Source organism: Aotus nancymaae, unplaced genomic scaffold, assembly GCF_030222135.1.
Source record: "Aotus nancymaae isolate 86718 unplaced genomic scaffold, 86718_ANA_hifiasm-v0.15.2.pri h1tg000036l, whole genome shotgun sequence".
NCBI lineage: Eukaryota > Metazoa > Chordata > Mammalia > Primates > Aotidae > Aotus > Aotus nancymaae.
Window position 1 is genome coordinate 34,168,781 of NW_026988450.1, and position 17,836 is coordinate 34,186,616.

Genomic DNA, 17,836 nt, shown 5'->3' on the forward strand with positions numbered 1-17,836 from the left:
ATATTAATATTTAATAAATGTTTATTAAATATTAATATTTTCTATTTTAAACTATTACAAATATATATTTACTATTTATATATTTATTAAATATATTTAAATTTAATATAAATACATAGTAAATGTTTATATTGTTATAAATAAAATACATTTCTAAAATAAATTTGAATATTAAAATTCTTGCCCAGCTTACTTAATGTTTTTTAACATGTGAAGCAACCTTGCTTTTTAATGCAGGGCTTAAGTTTGGGGGCTAAACAAGTAGAAGATGGCTCATATTCCAACCATCCTTGAAATGTTATATTTTAGAGCAATTAATATAATAAAACTCTGCTAGGAGAATGCTTCCTTTCAATGTTGCAACAGATAGATAGAATCTGATCTTGGAAATAAGCTGAGAGAAAACAGGCATCAAGTTTGAATTTAAAAAGGTGAATAAGAACATAGTGATCATCTCAATTAAGATTTTAAGATATAAATCTTAGTTTAAAGCCAGTCTTGCCTTGAAAAAGCTATTTACAACTTTTAATGAAAAATACAAACGAGAAGGAATCAAAGATCTTTCACTTGAAGTTTGAGATTTCCACTGTAAAATTACACGTCAAAAAATGTATGAAGTCTCTTCAAGCACTGACTGTTACCTTACAGACACTGAGCCACTTTGAACATACACTCACAGCACCAGAGGAAACTGTCCACCTGAAGTATTTCTTCTTATGTCTTCAGCATGAAGTTGAACTTTTTAAGATGACTTTAATATGAATTAGTTGTAGTTTGAAATTACATATTGATTTATACCAATTTTTCATCAATATGATGAAACCCTGTCTCTACTAAAAATACAAAAGTTAGCCAGGCATGATGGCGTATGCCTGTAATCCCAGCTACTCGGGAGGCTGAGACAGGAAAATCGCTTGAACCCAGAGGCAGAGGTTGTAGCCATGAGCCAAGATCATGCCATTGCACTCCAACCTAGGCAACAAGAGCGAAACTCTGTCTCAAAAAAAAAGTTATATTGATATATCTGAGAATACATTATTTCTCAGGTTTGGTTGTAAGATCTTCAAGAATACATCATGGGAGGGATGGTTAATAGATACAAAAAAGATAGAAAGAATGAATAAGACCTACTATTTGATTGCACAACAGGGTGACTATAGTCAATAATAACATAATCGTACATCTAAGTAACTAAAAGAGTGTAATTGTATTGTTTGTAACACAAAGCATAAATACTTGAGAGAGTGGATGCCGCATTCTCCCTGATGTGATTATTTCACGTTGCATGCCTGTGTCAGAATGTCTCATGTACCCCACAAGTATATATGCCTATTATATACCCACTAAAGTTAACATTAGAAAATTAAAAATTATAAAAATATGAAAAAATATATCAAGGATAAAAATATCGAATTATTATATTTCTCTCTATTGAAGCACTGACTATATGCATGAGCTAAGCATGGCCCAGCCATGCCTGGATCTCCAGATGCACAGAATCTATTCTACTAAATCCAAACAGGACAGCATAAATACTGTCAGGGCAACAAAGCTTGCCCTGCATTCAAAAATGACCTTATAATTGTTAACAGCTATAATTTGCTAAACCATTTTCCTTGAGGGATATTTTCTCCCTTTTCTTTCCAGTCTTGAAATAGAATTTAGATCTTCATTATACTTCCACTGTTATAAAAATGTTATTAAACCTTGACATTCTTATTAGGTTAAAGATTCACACTATTTTACATTTATCCAGGTTTTGTAGGAAACCACATATTTGATAACAGATGCTATATATTATTATAGTATTAGCCACTTGTTTTAGGAGCCCAAGTTCTGTAATTTGATTTCCTTCCTATGAATCCTATTCTGTCACTTCCTAGATAGATGGCTTTGGCAATTTGTTTAACTCTGCATTTTCTCACCTAAGGTAGTAACTAACTTTTTTTTTTTTGAGACAGGGTCTTATTCTGGTCTTATTCTGCCTCCAAGGTTGGGGTGCAATGGTGCAATCACTGTCAATGCAGCCTCAACCTTCCACACTCAAGTGATCCTCCCTCCTCAGCCTCCCAAGTAGCTGGAACTATAGTCATGAGCCACCACACCTGGCTAATTCTTATCTTTTGTAGAGATGGGGTCTCACTGTGTTGCACAGGCTTGTCTTGAACTTCTGGTTTCAAGCAATCTTCCCACCTCAGCCTCCAATAGTGCTGGGACTACATGCTGGGTCATAACTAACTCTTAATAGCTGTTATGAATGAGATAATACTTAGTGTCTAACACATAGTAAACAGGAAATAAATACCAATTATTAAAAACATCCTGTACAGCAATTAAGTTATATTATAAATCTTTTCTAAAGTTTCACTGAAACACGAAAATTTTAAACAACTGAATCCAAAGGCCTGAGTATTTTAGAAGTGTTAAGAGAACCCAATTCTCACTTCAGAAGAGAGTTAAATCAGTACAGGAGTGAAAGACTGCCTTACTGGGGGAGATCATTGAGGAAGAGAGACGAGAAAAAATAAAACAGCAGCCTAAATACAGGAAGATAATTCCAGGCTGTACTTAGAGTTATATAAAATATAGAGTATGAATTAAAGACTTTAATAATAGGAACATGAAAGAAGAAAGGCAATACTAACTTAGGGATGGTTGTAGTAGAGCACATAAAAGCAAAAGCAGATTTATATTAATGCCATCAAATGATAGCTGTCTGTCAAGCATTTAGGAATTGAGGTCATCTTTGTTTAGGAACTGAGAAATTAAAGGAACTGTCCAGATTATTAGGAGAATTTTCAAGACAAAAGTAGGACCTGAGTTTTACCTCAAGGTGAAGAAAGAATTCAATAGGGAGCTAATAAAGTGGCATTCCTGGGAGACAGAGTTGGATGAGCAGCAGCAGAGAAGGCACCGTGCCCAGTCTAGCAAGCTAGGAAGGTTCCAGAGAATATAAAAGATAAGATTGGCAAATTCAGGAAGAATCTGTATTGAGAAAGTATTCTAATACAAGGAACTTTCTGTTCATTTTATGCATGAAGTGGAGCTATTCAATGATGTCTACCTGCTTGGCTGTCTGTTTTGCTTTTAATTGAAGAGTGATGTTATCCAAAGTAAGCCACTTACAAAGCTGTTGCAGAAGTTCAAGGCATGACTTGAAAAGATGCAGGACTTGAACAAAATGAAGTAAGAATGTAAAGAAATGTCTCATCAAATGGCATTTTCTTTAAGAATGTAGAAATCAGTGAGTAAGTGGTGTCTTAAAGTTTTCTCCATTGGACTTGATGGGATCACGGTGACAGTAAGACAAGCTAAAACCCAGGTGTAGTGTTAAAACTAAGGGAAGGTTAACAAGAAATTGTCCCCAAGCTTTAAATGTGCCCATCTAACATTATGGAATTACTAATGGCCAATTCAATGACTGTCTTTTGATGATGCCGTTTCAATTTTCTCCATGTCTCCGGGAAAAAAGGGATAAGGAGATAAGCCAATTTTCTTCTAAAAATCTACTTTTTGGGTTTGTTTTTTTTTTTTTTTTAGATTCAGACAGCGCTACCACAAAATTAATGATTTCTTTACCAACTGCACTTGCTTCATTTTTTTCCCAAGGCCCTCCCGGCTACTTCTCTGGAGAGTATACGAAGTTTCCACAGAGCTATTTTTGTAATCTAAAGCAGTTGTGCTTTCAGGGCTGATGCTACAACTGTAATTTTAATTTATCAACCTGCCAGTCAGTGAAATGCCGTAAAAACATTCGAAAGTTTAAACCCATCATTTATTTCTGCACCTGTCAATGACACTTTTCTGTACTTGTCAAAATCATTTAAACTGCGCTATGAGAGCATATACAATATCACCAATAAATAGGGTAATCAATCATGTGTATGCATATTTTGACAGTGGCGTCTTAAATGCATGGACTCCAGGATGCATTTTTAAGAAGTAGGACCTCATTACTGTTCAATAATAAAATACAGTAGAGTCATCAAAAAGAGTCTCCCTCAGTCTTTACAATTAAAAAAATGTCGTAGGAAACAGAGAGGCTGATTGTGCCTGAAATGGCTTTTATTTCTTCAGCAAAATGTTCTCCGTGGGGAAAAGGAAGTAATTGCAGATTATAGCAGGCAGGAATATAGTGTTACATGGAGGGAAGAAAATGTATAGGATCATTAAATAGATTTATTTAAGTTCTGCTTATAAAGAAAGCAGTGGTGCAGTACTTTATAGCTGATGATATTTCAAAAGAGTGTTATCAGCACTTCCACCACTATCTAATTTGTTCATATAATAAAGTGTCACATTAGACCCAGTATCACAATTCATATCAGTTTTACTTCAAAAATTGGTATCATTATATATCATAGGCAACCCTGGCCCAAAAAAATTTGGATGAGATCTTTCATCACACTAATTAAGGAATTTTTAAAAATCAATCTATTAGAGAAACTGTTCAATCATTAAATCCATTCAACACAATAACAAATTTGATGTCATTTAGGCTGTGTATCTAAGATAAAATGTTGTTAAAATTGTAACTTAAATAATACTGGCTAAATAATCTAACCTCTAAACTCTTGGTTGTAGCAATCCTCACCATTTATTTATTTTAAAAAAGCAAATCTTACAAGAAACCTTTAAAGTCTATGAAGGATTTATGACTACTTCATAACATGCCACTCTAAATTAGCCAAACTAATTTATAGACATCAAATATTTCTATATAAGAAAATGAATCAGTAAAATTGACATGCATAAGGTCTCACTCGTAGGAAGATCTTTTTTTAAATTTTCTCTTACCTCTTTATTAATCTATTTTTTTGTGAAGCAGTTTAGTTTCTGTTCAGGTTTTTTTAATTGTACTTTAGGTTTTGGGGTACATGTGCAGATCATGCAGGATTGCTGCTTAGGTACATACATGGCAAGGTGGTTTGCTGCCTTCATCCCCCTATCACCTGTATCTGGTATTTCTCCCCACGTTATCCCTCCCCACCCTCCCCACTCCTTGCTGTCCTCCCCTAACCACCCCCTCCAACTGACAGCAATGTATGATGCTTCCCTGTGTCCACGTGTTCTCATTGTTCAATGTCTGCCTATGAGTGAGAACATGCAGTGTTTGGTTTTCTGTTCTTGTGTCAGTTTGCTGAGAATGATGGTTTCCAGATTCATCCATGTCCCTACGAAGGACACCAACTCATTTTTTATGGCTGCATAGTATTCCATAGTGTATATGTGCCATATTTTCTTTATTCAATCTATCTTTGATGGACATTTGGGTTGGTTCCAGGTCTTTGCTGTTGTAAACAGTGCTGCAAGGAACATATGTGTGTATTTGTCTTTATAACAACTACTTATAATCCTTTGGATATATACCCAGTAATGGGATTGCTGGGTCAAATGGAATTTCTATTTCTAGGTCCTTAAGGAATCGCCACACTGTCTTCCACAATGGTTGAACTAATTTACACTTCCACCAACAGAATAAAAGTGTTCCTATTTCTCCACATCCTCTCCAGCATCTGTTGTCTCCTGATTTTTTAATGATCACCATTCTAACTGGTGTGAGATGGTATCTCAATGTGGTTTTGATTTGCATTTCTCTAATGACCAGTGATGATGAGTATATTTTCATATGTTTCTTGGCCTCATATATGTCTTCCTTTGAAAAGTGTCTGTTTGTGTCCTTTGCCCACTTTTGAATGGGCTTGTTTTCTTCTTTTAAATCTGTTTTAGTTCTTTGTAGATTCTGGATATTAGCCCTTTTTCAGATGGGTAGATTGCAAAAATTTTTTCCCATTCTGTTGGTTGCTGGTTTGCTCTAATGATTGTTTCTTTTGCTGTACAGAAGCTGTGGAGTTTAATTAGATCCTATTTGTCTATTTTGGCTTTTATTGCCATTGCTTTTGGTGTTTTAGTCATGAAGTCCTTCCCTATGCCTATGTCCTGAATGGTTTTGCCTAGGTTTTCTACTAGGGTTTTTATGGTATTAGGACTTATGTTTGGATCTTTAATGCATCTGGAGTTAATTTTATTGTAAGGTATCAGGAAGGGGGTCTTTTTCTTGTCTGAGTTCTTTGGATAGAAATTCCAAAACTATATTGAATAGGAGTGATGAGAGAGGGCATTCTTGTCTAGTGACAGATTTCAAAGGGAATGCTTCCAGTTTTTGCCCGTTCAGTATGGTTTGTCGTAAACAGCTTTTATTATTTTGAGATGTGTTCCATCGATACCTAGTTTATTGAGGGTTTTTAGCGTAAAGTCCTGTTGAATTTTGTCAAAGGCCTTCTCTGCATCTATTGAGATAAATATGTGGTTTTTATCTTTGGTTCTGTTTATGTGATGGATTACATTTACAGACTTGCGTATGTTCAACCAGCCTTGCATCCCCGGGATGAAGCCTACTTGGTCATGATAAATAAGCTTTTTGATTTGCTGTTGCATTCAGTTTGCCAGTATTTTATTGAAGATTTTTGCATCTATGTATGGTTTGTGTGCATAGCGTTGTCTGTAGTAATCTCTGATGGTAGTTCGTATTTCTGTGGACTCAATGGTGATATCCCCTTTACCATTTTTTATTGCATCTATTGATTCTTCTATTTTTTATTAGTCTGGCTAGCAGTCTATCATCTATTTTGTTGATCTTTTCAAAAAAGCAGCTCCTGGATTTGTTGACTTTTTGAATGGTTTTTGTGTCTCTATCTCCTTCAGTTCTGCTCTGATCTTAGTTATTTCTTGTCTTCTGCTAGCTTTTGAGTTTTTTTGATCTTGCTCCAACTCTTTCATTTTTGATGATAGGGTGTTGATTTTCGATCTTTTCTTGCTCCTCATGTGGGCATTTATTGCTTTGAATTTTTAAAGACTGCTTTAAATGTGACCCAGCGATTCTGGTGCGTTGTGTCTTCATTCTCATTGATTTCAAAGAATTTCTTTATTTTTGCCTTCATTTCACTGTTTATCCAGTCGACATTCAGGAGCCTGTTGTTCAGTTCCATGATATTGTGCAGTTTTTGTCATTACCAGACCTGCCCACAAGAGCTCCTAAATGAAGCACTAAACACAGAAAGGAACAACCAGTACCAGCCACTGCAAAAATGAACCAAATGATAAAGACAAATGACACAATGAAGAAATTACACCAACCATAAGGGCAAAACAACAAACCAGTAACAAAATGGCAGGATCAAATTCACACAGGAAGAACTAATCTTAAGTGATTGTTCAGAATCACATTTAAAACAAACAAAGCTTTGAGAAGTATATTAACTCACACAACCAGCACTGTTTCTATATTGTGACCAGTACTATTTTCAAGGAACATGAGTTTTTGTTTGTGTTTTTTAATTTTATTTTAAGTTCTGGGTTACACGTGCTGAATGTGCAGATTTGTTACATAGGTATACATATGCCATGGTAGTTTGCTGCACCTGTCAACCTGTCATCTAGGTTTTAAGCCCTGCATGCATTAGGTATTTGTCCTAATGCTCTTCCTCCCTTTGCTCCCACCCCCAACAGTCCCCAGTGTGTGTTTTCCTCCCAGTGTACATGTGTTCTCATTGGAACATGAGTTGAACATGAGTTTTTTACAGTGCCAAGCCACATTGGAAAGGGTAATCCTACAGTCAGACTATTGAAAGATGATATATTTACTGAATGTGTATATGAATAAAATAGAAATGGTGGATAAGATTATTTAGATGTCATATGTAGAAATACTGCATGAAGAGAGTTGTTATTGCTTCAATTTAAAATGAGATCTTAGTCTCATATTCTTTTAATATCGGTCCTGAAATCAATCACTAAAAATAATGCAATATAAGTGCTTTGATTTCATTCATTTGACTACCTTCAACTCATCTCAAAGAAAGCTAATTAAGCTTACTTGAAGAGACCTCATTTCTTTTGTTTAGCTCCACTAAATATACTAAAGACTGAATTTTCAATTAAATTATACTTGATTATCTAAATCATTTTTGACAGGTTAAACAGCATTTATTTCAGACAGTTTGAAGTATTGACTATTCTTTATGTTCTTCAATGAATCTTTACTGATTTTCATAAAGACAAAATAGATATCATCATTCCTTTAATATTGAATAAGTGAGATACATAGACATGATGATATCTCCATAAATACACACAGAGTATTATTGTTAGCCATTTTGGAATAGAGTCCGGTCTGGGGCTTTCGCTTACAAAGCTGGCAGTTTCATGCATCTTACCGCCTTATATTTTCATCTGAGTTTCATCTGTACTTGAATGTCTAAATAATAGCTTTAATTATTCAGGAAAATAATATATATGTAAAAAGTTATTTATTGCTTTTATAGGCATTGTGAATTCCATATTTCCACTACAAAAGTGCTAGCAAAAGTTTTAAAGCCTCACTTCCCAATTACCTTCTGTTCATCCAGCCAGGAATGACTGATCTTTATTTCATCCATCCCAAAATGTGACACTTTCAACACTTTTAATGACATTTTCAAAGTGCAGAAATACTTTTTGATTCAAAAGGATTTTCTACTATACTCTGCAGAACAAATAAGCTATCAGAGTATAATCAATAGCTGCCAACTATTAGCAAAAGCCACATATCACTTATGCTTAAGAGCTTGTCAAGAAAATAAATGCATTGAGTGGCTATATTTTGGCATGCTAACTAAGGTAGATATTAAAATGAAAAGTCAATCCTCAAATGTTTCATGTTTTTAGAAATCTTATTTCCTTAGTAAAAATTTCACTAGATCACAAAAACATACCATTAGAAGCTGCAGGCCACATTCAGCTTTGAAATGAAATAATGTGCTTCTAGTTTTATTTATTGTTAGGCAACCAACTACAGTTTCCCCTTAGCTTCAATGAAAAGGAAATAAAAGATGAAACACTTGTTGAGACATTTCTTCCAGGCTAAATTATCATATCATGCCAGTGATATTTCAATGAAGTGTATATTATAGCCCAATTGGATACTAAAAGCCTTAAAAACCTTTTAAAAAGTGAGGTTCTCTAGAGAAGTTATTTTAAAGATATGTTCTGTAAATCATGGGCCGTTGGTTATCCAGGATAAGCACTCCAATTTCCCAGTGAAAGTCACCAAGTCACAAATTAAGGGACTGCCCAATAAATCAAAGCATTCACTCCTAATTTTCTTAGGTTGCCAGGTTTTAGTTTGAAGCTCTTGAGAAAGGATTTGATAGCATTGCTGCCCTTTCTGTGAAGAATAACTGTCTAATTTCATTAAGTGCATCAATTCAACATTTGACGGGCACTGTGTATGTGTAAAACATTATATGATAACAATGTCAGTTGCTGTTCTAAACTAGCCTGCTAGACAGGGATAGTTTCCTACTATTGTGATTAAAAATTGAGCTTTCCTTCCATACAAAGATAACACCAAATCATCATTGATAGGGAATTTAGTAAAATATTTAGAAATTTATTTTGGCAATGTCAGATGAAGAATTTTGTAGCAAAATTATTTAGACTAAACAACTAGTAACTGTAGCTTTAAAAAATTATGCAATACACATTGTTTTCGAAAGCATTGTGAATTGCCTAACAGTACTAACGAAACTACAGATCAGGGATTGAAAACAAGAAGTGGATATTATGATGCCATTTCATTCTAATCAGGACTTTATTTCCAGTATCTTTGTTATTTTTGAATATTTATTCAGTTATAATTAGATAAAATTTGTTCAATATTTCATTTCAGTTATATTGGTAGGTGCAAAGCAAGATGCGAGGATGGACTGGACTGCAGCTTCTCATGGTGGATTCAGTAAAGCAGTACCAATCAGTGAATTGTTTTTACCATTTCATTTCAGAAAGTAGGAGTAAGCATTTTAAAACCTTTATAGCATGCTTTTATGACTGTGATATCCAAACGTATGATTTTGTACAAAAGTATCTGACTGTAATAGATTAGACATATTTTAAATAAAAAAATAAAAATTTGTTCCTTTACCACAATAAACCAGGAAGTCCTAGATAAGACTACATCTTTGCCTTTGGGAAGATTGTAATCTAACGAACAGGACAAAACAAAAAAGTTGGTGTCTTAATACAAAGCATTTCTTGGGAATTCTAATCTGCTAGAGAACATAAAATAAAAATGAACTGTTATCTGTAACATAAGTCATTCCTTGAAAACTCCTGAAAGAGAGGAAGTAAAAAGTTTAGGGACTAGTAATACATAATGGCACACAAAGTCACGTGGGTTTAGTTTCTGTTTTGAGATAGGTAGTAGCAACATTTGGCTGAACCAAAGGGCATCTTAAAAGAGACGCTGGATGACATGCCTGGAAAATTAAACAATGACTATATCAAGGGAGACTGGAAAGCCCTGAATATGTTTTAACTTTTCTTCAACTCCCCTCTCCCACCTCTGCCTTCTTCTCTTTGTTACTTCCTTCTTCTCTTTCTTACTTTCTCTCTCTCCTCTTGACTCCTCTTTCTTTTCTTCTCTTTCCTCTTCTCATCCTTTCCTTCTCTCTTCCTCTCGCTTACATTCTCCCCTTGTCCTACTTCTTCCCTGTACTTCTTTACCTCTCTCTCTCTATTCCTCCTTTCTGCTGCTTCTCTATATTTTTTTATTTAAAAAAATGCATGCCTTTCATCAAAAGAGAATACCCCAAAATATTAAGAGCCTTCCATGACAAACCCACAGCTAACATCATATTAAACATGCAAAAACTGTAAGCATTCCCTCCTAAGACCTGGAACAAGACAAGGATGCCCACTGTCAGCACTCCCATTCAACATGGTGCTAGAAGTGCTAGCCAGAGCAATCAGGCAAGAGAAAAAACAAAAGGCATCCAAATAGGAAAAGAATTCAAACTATCCCTTTTCACAGATGACATAAATGCCCTAAAGACTCTGTCAAAAGGCTTCTGCAACTGATATGCCACTTCAGTAAAGTTTCAGCCTACAAAATCAGTATACAAATATCAGTAGTATTTCTATATACCAATAATGTTCAAGCTGAGAACCAAACCAAGAATGCAATCCCATTTACAATAGCTGAAAAATAAATAAATAAATAAACAAACAAACAAACCAAATAATACACCTAACCAAGGAGGTGAAAGATCTCTACAAGGTGAACTACAAGACACTGCTCAAAGAAATCATACATGACACAAATGAATGGAAAAAAATTCTATGCTCATGAATTGGAAAAATCAATATCTTTAAAATGACCAAACTGTCCAAAGCAACCTATAGATCCAGTACTGTTCCTGTCAAACTGCCAACATCATTTTTCTCAGAACTAGAAAAAGCTATTCTAAAATTCAAAGGAAACCAAATAAAGAGCGTGAATAACCAAAACAATCCTAAGTATAAAGAACAAATCCAGAGGCATTACATTACTCAACTTCAAACTACACTACAAGGCTACAGTAATCAAAACAGCATGGTACTGGTACAAAAACAGACAATAGACCAATGGAACAGAATGAAGAACCTGGAAATAAAGCCGTACATCTACAGCTATCTGATCTTTGACAAAGTCAACAAAAATAAGCAATGGGGAATGCACTTTTTATTCAGTAAATGGTGTTGGGATATCTGACTAACCTGAACCCCTACCTTTTACCAAATACAAAAATTAACTCAAGTTGGATTAAATATTTAAACACAAGACCTCAAACTATAAGAATATTAGGAAAAAACTTAGGAAATGCCACTCTGGACGTCAACCTTGGGAAAGAATTCACGGCTAAGTCCTCAAAAGCAATTGCAACGAAAACAAAAATTGAGAAGTGGGACCTAATGAAATGTGAGAGCTTCTACATGCAAGAGAAACTATCAAAGAAGTAAACAGACAACCTACAGAATGGGAGAAAAATATTCATAAACTATACATCTGACAAAGGTCTAATATCCAGAATCTATAAGGAATTTAAACCATCAAGCGAAAAACAAATAACTCCTTTAAAAAGAAGGCAAAGGACATGAACAGACATTTCTCAAAAAGAAGACATACAAGCTGCCAACAAATATATGAATAAATGGTCATCATCACTAATCTTCGGAGAAATGCAGATCAAAACCACAATGCAATACCATCTCACTACAGTCAGAATGAACATCATTTAAAAAAAAATCCCATTACTGGGTATATATATATCCAAAAGTAAACAAATTGTTCTACCAAAAAGACACATGCATTTGCATGTTTATCACAGCATTATTTACAATAGCAAAGATATTGACCAGGAGCAGTGGCTCACACTTGTAATCTCGGCAATTTGGGAGGTCGAGGAGGGTGGATCACCTGAGGTCAGGAGTTCAAGACCAGTCTGGCCAATGTGGTGAAACCCCATATATATTAAAAATACAAAAATTAGCTGGGCATGGTGGCACGTGACTGTAATCCCAGCTACTTGGGAGGCCAAGGCAGGAGAACTGCTTGAACCGGGAGGCAGAGGTTGCAGTGAGCCAAGATTGCACCAGTGCCCTCCAGTCTGGGCAACAAAGTGAGATCCATCTAAAAAAAAAAAAAAATAGCAAAGATATGGAATTAACCTAAGTGTCCATCAACAGTGGGCTGGATAAAGAAAATCTGGTACACATACACCATGGAATACTAAACAGACATAAAATTAATAAAAGTATGTCCTTTGCAGCAACATGAATGTAGCTGGAGGTGATTATCCTAAGTGAATTAATGATGTAGGAACAAAAAACCAAATATACTGAATGTTCTTACTTATAACAAGGAGCTAAACATTGACTACTCATGAACATAAAGATGGCAGCAGTAGAAACTAGGAACTAGTAGAGGGGGAAGGGAGGGAAGGGAAAGTTTGCAAAACTATTGGGTATTATGCTATCTGGGTGATGGGATCAATCATACCTCAAACCTCAGAATCATGCAATACACCCAAGTAACAAAACTACACATGTACCTCCTGAATCTGAATTAAAAGTTGAAAAAAAAATGCATGCCTTCAATAAGGAGCTTTCTTTGCTTTGCAATAGATCTCAGTATTAGAAGGAAAATTAATATATGTGAAATGTTCTCTGGGTACCAGAAATAACATAAATTCCTAATACTCCAGCCTGTTCTCTTGCTTTGCAGTTGAGAAAAAATATATTACCATTAGCTTAATGACATATTTTTAAAACTAGGGTAAACCAAAAATGGCATTAGTTTTTAATATTAGACCAGGATGATACTGCTGTCTATTTGGGAATTTGCAGTTTATTCTCTCTGAGGAAATTAGTCATCCCAAAAGAGAATCAAATGCTGACATTTGACAGGCTGAATAAACTACTAAGACCCTTCATCACAATGCTCCAATGAGGCCCACCAGTCAACAAACCCTGCTCACATGTACACACAGACACTCATATACACACACCCACACACACACATACACAGCCCCCCCCCACACACACACACACAGACACACAAAGCTCCCAGCCAAGTTTTCGATGCCTTGCCCGGAAATATAATCTAATCAATGAGGAAAGAATTGCCAGACATTTGAGGAAATACTCTGACATGGAGGAAAATCAGATATTCACAGAAATAGGGGAAATAAAGAGAGCAAAAAGCTAAACAAAATAACTAAAAATAAAACATAATTAATGCCCCTAGAAATAGGAAAATGCATCTACCTTTAAAAGTATTACTTAAAAGAATATATGGAGAACAGGAAAAAACTTCTTGGAAATTAAAAACTTTATAGCAGAAATGAAAAATTTAATAAAAGTTTAAAATATGAACCTAAAGGATCAAAAAGATAAAGAGATGGAAAACGGTAAAGAAAAGATTTTTAAACAGTTATACTTTTACTCCAGGGATTTCACAAAATATATAATAGTGTTTTCACAAAAAGAAAACTTAGAGGACATTATTAAATAAGAATTCAAAAAAATATCCTAAAACTGAAAGATATGAGTTTTCATATAAAATGTGCTCAGCATAATGAATGAAAGATGACCCAAACTAAAACAGGTTACTCTAGATAAGACCTTAAATGTCTGAATAGAGGAATAAAAGCCACGTATAAAGACAGAATCAGAATAACATCAAATTTCTCAAGATTAGAACTTGCAGACAAATAAAAGAATGCCTTTAAATTTCTTTTGGTCACATGAATAGGCTTATTATAAAATGGAATGCTCAAAATTAGAGCCATTAAAGTATCTAATTCTGACTTCAACTTTTAAAATAATTAAAATCAATAAAACAAAAAAAATCAAAACAAGATAGTTACCAGAATAATAGTGCCATTATACCACATTAAAAAGAAAAACTTCCATCAAAATTTTACAATGTGACAAATCCAGTACATTTTAGATATTGCATTCCACTCAATTTTGTGATAGTCCATTTTTGATGAAAATGTTATTCAGAAGAGAGGTTTCAGATAAAAAGAAAAATTGGAGTAGAAATACATATGTTGAGATTTTCCAGTTTTACTGTTAAAAATTACCTTAGATATCCTGCAATAATTGCTCATAGGTATTTTTAACAAATGAATAATCATTAATATATTTCACAGATAAGCCAGTTGGTACTTCTTATTTACAAAAAACTATATAGGCTGGGTACGGTGGTTCACGCCTGTAATCTCAGCACTTTCGGAGGCCGAGGCAGGGGGATCACCTAAGGGCAGGAGTTCAAAACCAGCCTGACCAACATGGAGAAACCCCATCTCTACTAAAAATACAAAATTAGTCAGACATGGTGGCACATGTCTGTAATCCCAGCTACTTGGGAGGCTGAGGCAGGAGAATTGCTGGAACCCATCAGGCGGAGGTTGCAGTGAGCTGAGATCACAACATTGCACTCCAGACTGGGTAATGAGCAAAACTATCTCAAAAAAAAAAAAAAAAAAAAAAAAAAAAAAAAACTATATAAACTTTTAGTAAAACATTTAAATTGTTTTACTTTGAATCGCATCACATTTTATAAGTTAGTTTTCATTTCTTCTGCTTCTTTAAAAGGCTTGGCCAGTTTGTTTGTCTGTAGTGGGATCAACAAATGTTGAACTGCACTACATTTGTATAATAATGAATTTATCCAACATAATATGTGGGAAATAATACCTCTCTGTGTATTTAGATATGTTTCTTTGAAACAAAAACAATTTTATGCGTGTGATAAGAAACAGCCTACTCAATATATACCTGTTTAAAAATGAGCAGCACAGATAGCAGACATAGAACTCTTTACTGTCCATACTCTTGGCTACCAAGAAATAGAGCCAAACTCTAGAAAAATGCAATGCAAGAAAAGATTCAAGTTATCCCCTTGGGTAAAAATCATCCCCTTTATAATAGTCATTTGTAATCTAAATTCACAGCATATCCCATCAGCCCAAAGCAATCCTCTAAAATGTCATTATACTTGCAGTATCACAATTTTTTTTCCAGGCCAGTATTTATGGAGGTCACTGGGCTACAGCAACAAAATATTTTAACTCCAGGGAGAGTATAGCTTTGTAGCATTAGTTCCTTTGAAAATTCTCTTTCTAAAAAGATTTTTACTTTAGAAACCTCTGACATAAGTAGTTTTCTTCAGATCCAATGTATCCAAATGTTTTGTAAAAACCAACATTTTGTGGTAGACATTCAGGGGTAATCTTATAACAATTCAGTTTCTTGCTTAGCAAAGTACAAGTTGATAACAATTTGCCAAGCTGCCTTCCTCTGCATTCATTACTAACAACATCTACTCTTTCTCTCTTAGCACAGGAATGGATGAACTTATATTCTAGTATCAGAGTTGCCATGGCAACACTCTGTCCCAGAGTCACATCTTCCACAACTATAACATAATGATCCCCAGATTTTCTTGTATGCTCAAAAGACTATACATTATCAGGGTTGACAACTCCAGTCTCAGTTAGCTGACACAGTACCTTATTTAAAAAAAAAAAAACCCTAAGTTAGTTGTATTACTTTGTTTTCATAATGCTATGAAGAAACACTCGAGACTGGGTAATTTATAAAGAAAAAGAGGCTTAATGGACTCACAGTTCCACATGGTTGAGGAGGCTTTACAATCATAGCAGAAGGTGAAGAAGGAGCAAGGCACATCTTACATGGCAGCAGGTGAGAGAGAGCATTTGCAGGGGAATTGCCCTTTATAAAGCCATCAGGTTTGTGAGACTTATTCACTATCATGAAAACAGCACAGGATGAACCCACCCCCATGATTCAGTTACCTCCCACTGGGTCCCTACCATGCATGACACATGGGGATTTTGGGAGCTACAACTCAAAATGAGATTTAGATGGAGACACAGCCAAACCATATCATCAGTAGTACAAAGAGGCCTTAAACCAAGCCTTCTGCGTGATGTGTTGGAGAAATAACTGGAGTATATGTAGCTGTATTCTGATTCCAGTCCACTTCTTTAAGTAGACTTGGATCAAACATAGGAATTTCATCAGATTTCATCTTCCCAGTAAGGTCTGTTTGATAAAACTGAGACAGGCCTGCCATGGACCCAGGATACCAGGTCCCACTCTCACTTCCTAATCCCCAGCCCCTCCTCACTGCCTTTAAAATTTTGAGGGAAAATTATTTCCAGCCTGAAGGCCCAGTCAATCAAACCAAACACACTGTCAATCAAGAACAAAGACGTTTAAAAAATACAGGTGACTCTTGTTATTTGTGGAAGTTATATTCTGTAAAGTCACAGCAAACACTGAACCATTGCTCCTAGGGAAAATATAGGGCTCAATTCCTGTAAGCCTCTGGTCACATTTTTGTCACAACATTTTTGTTAACATAAACTTGCTGTTTGTGTGTTTCTGTTTAAAGACTCCATGTCTTTCATGTATTATATCAGTATGTGATGTTAATTCATTAATGTCAAACTCACAGCGAGCAGCACAACTCATGCCTGAAGGAAGCTCATCTAAGGAAGCTCACATATTTTCTCCGTAAGACACATCACAGCCATCCTGTGCTTAGGAACACTAGACAGTATTTCAGCACTATACTGGGGGGCCATCTTAAGCTGCAAAATCACCAAGAAAAAGCACAAAAATGTGAAAAATATGGTACTGAGTAGATCATAACACAGATGCTCATTTACAGTATAAACTGAAAGAGGCAGTGTCACCTCATTGGACCTCAGCTGGGAACATGGAACTCAAAATGTTTATCCCTCTATGCATGTGTCTGAATGATCATAAAAACCCTGCGATGATTGATTAGGAGGTCACAAATTTTGCATAGTTGCAAATATAGAATCCATGAATAATGAGAATGAACTGTATTTTCAGAAATATAATTATTCACAAACTATTTCTAAGAAATCTACTAAAGGTTGCTTTAACAAAATTATTGAATTAACCAAAAAAGAAAAGGGTGGGGGGAGGTCTAACACAAAAGAGAAGGAAGTCCTGAAGGTGACTGGTGAAAAGAAGTACCAGGATGACAGCTTTGTAGCAGACCCAGAGAGACCCAGTCTGGGTTGCAGCAGGACAATGGAATGCTGCAGAAAGAATGAAAAAAGTAGACCACTGTAAGTGCCAAGTAAACAATGATTGTACAAGAAGGAAATGTAATCATTGCACAGTACGTTGCTCAACTCTAAGTAACATTTATGTAGTTATACTAATATAAACATTAAATATGGACTTAACCAAAACAAAAAACAATTAATGAGGAAAAAATGGAAGTTTGCAAAAAAATTTCTTCGGTACAAGTAAACAGAGCAATATTTTGAGGGCTCAAAGAGGACTCATTCTTGAGAATAAGATTTTATTCTAGAAAATAAAGAATATTAGATAAAATGTTTTCTTAATACTTAGAAGGAAAGTACCTCTAAGAAACATGTATAGGTTATAATAAGAAGAGGTTAATTTG

General features: G+C 35.0%; 1 protein-coding gene and 1 pseudogene across 17 annotated transcripts in view; one reads left to right on the forward strand and one right to left on the reverse strand.

Annotated features, from left to right (window-relative positions):
• RALYL (RALY RNA binding protein like) overlaps nucleotides 1–17,836 on the forward strand; it is a 737,413-nt gene that overhangs the window by 630,107 nt on the left and 89,470 nt on the right. The gene's annotated exons all lie outside the window — the stretch shown is intronic.
• On the reverse strand, nucleotides 15,498–16,417 carry LOC110567464 (glucosamine 6-phosphate N-acetyltransferase-like; annotated as a pseudogene).